Source organism: Pteropus medius, unplaced genomic scaffold (genome assembly GCF_902729225.1).
Source record: "Pteropus medius unplaced genomic scaffold, Ma_sr-lr_union100, whole genome shotgun sequence".
Classification (NCBI taxonomy): Eukaryota; Metazoa; Chordata; class Mammalia; order Chiroptera; family Pteropodidae; genus Pteropus; species Pteropus medius.
The window spans coordinates 6,667,589-6,669,988 of NW_024342257.1; positions in this window are offsets into that span (position 1 = coordinate 6,667,589).

Genomic DNA, 2,400 nt, shown 5'->3' on the forward strand with positions numbered 1-2,400 from the left:
ATTTAATAAATTGTCATTTTCATTGATCATGACAGATCTAACAGCTTTGACTATCCAAAAAAATAAAACCTCAAACTTACTTCGATCTATTATATCCATTTTAAATATGAATGTTTTCTTCTTAAATATAAGTAATGTCGAAATTATTTAAAGTTTTAGTTTTATGTAAATAATCTCTATAAACATATATCATCAAAGAATATTAGAAAAAAATAAGAAAGCAAGAGCAGCTATGATGGATTAACTTTGCCATTTCTGTCAATGATTCTTAACCTACATTTTATTTTATTTTCTGAAAAATTGCATATATTCTATAACCTCAATATTTTCATGCCAACTTTCTCTGACATTATTTTGATAAATATTTTCAATCTTTTTATATAATCTGTACTTTTTATCCTATGCTGTTCTAAGAAATCCACATTAATCGATACCGCAAAACATAGATGTTTGTTAAATCATAGATCTCAGTTCATTATGAGCAGTTTTTCTCTGATATGCTGTATTATTATAACTACAAATAATCATTACAAATAATGAAAATAATTTATTCTGTGCCAGACACTATTTTAGGCATTGGAGATACATCAATCAACATGATAATAAGGGATATTCTTAGTTAGTAAAATAATAGAATTTATTAAACCTAACATAAACATAGTCTAATTATTTTATTTCCCTATTTTACAATTTAAATTATGGGAAATTATACAGGGAATAGTGAACATCTGATATATACTCAAATATTTTGTGGAAAGCTAAATTTTATATTGTTGCTATATTGTTTATATTGTTCAAAATAAAATTTTTAAGTACCGATATAGATTTTTAATTAAAATTGAATGGTTAAAACAACAGAATTCGAAGGTATACAGAACTATGTTCAAAATATTGCTTTAATACTATCTTTGTGAAATGGTCAAGATAGCTATAGTATCTTGACTTCTGTTTCTTTGTCTCTAAACTAAAGATAATATCTACCATGTGAGCATTAAGAGATGAGGATTTCAGACTTATACACTCGTTAAAGGTTGCTGCTATTTTAAGGTTCTTATGTCTAATTGTATAGCTTAACTAATAGGAAAATAGACTTTATTATATTTCTAATTTTATATCAGATGAAATATATCAACAAATGTAATCACACTTAAAACTGATTCAAGGAGTAGTGTTAGCTAACATTGTGGAGTAAGAAATTATCAAAATTCTCTCTGTGAAAATAAAGAGAACACTAACAAAAATAATCAGAATCATTTTTTTCAGTACTCTTGAAATTAACCAAATACTTTAAGCAATCCAGGGAGTATTCATTCAAGAAAAACAATGGAATATCTAAAAGTACAGCAAGGTTTGTGGTATTTTAACTTATGCTAGATTCGTCCCCCACTCTTCATCTCAGTGGTATCCTTGAAAAATTACAGCCTACATTCCTTGGGTAGAATGGTAACCCCTGGAGAGAGTAAAATGAAATTGGAGCTATTGAAAAAGTTTTATTTCCAAATAATTGTCATTATATTACCCGTTTTGTGGTCTCCTATATGACCCTTCTTTTAGGCTGATATGGAGTTAACCCAGTAGTAAAAGCCTTTTCCCAAAAGGCTGTTGTTAAAAACAATTACAGGAAAGTGTTTTAAGATTTCAACTTCCAGAGGTGATGATAAGAGTTGGGGTAAACAACAGACTAATAAACAAGCTTAAAAGAAAAGTTGAGGAATAGAATGTTGATAGGGGCTTTAATAAGCCATGATAAATCCCTGGGTAACTACAAGCACATATAGGTAAGCCTGATTACATGCTCAGAAAAGATACAAGAAAGCCCCCAAATTTTGTGTCTGGATGACATTGAGGCTCTGTACAAGCAGAAGTAAAGTTTAAGGCAGAGCTGTAAAGTGTCTGGCTGAGTGTTGAAGGCATGGTTCAATAAAGACAAAGATCCTCCCAGCTAAAACTGGGAGATTTATAGTTCCAGGAATTTAAGAAAAAACATTGTCAAGTCATTAGCTTACCAGTTTGCTATGCAGGTCAATACTTCAGTGATCATGCATGACAAATAATACATATTTTATAAAATTAGTTAAGAAGAGTCATTAAACAAACAACAAATACACCCGGCAGCAACAACAAAAAATAATCTGGAGATGGAGGAAAACCTCATGTCTAGCATTGCCATATTCCTTAAAATGACCAGTTTTTTTTTTTTTAAAAATGCGAAACATACATAGTAAATAAGAAATTGACACATATATAGAAATAAAAGCAATAAATAGAAAAGGTCCCTGAGAAAACAGACACTGGACTTCTCAGATACAGACTTTAATTATCTATTTTAAATATGTTCAAAGAGTGAAAGAAAACTACGTCTAAACTTTTTAAGCATGAGAACAATGTCTTACCAAATGG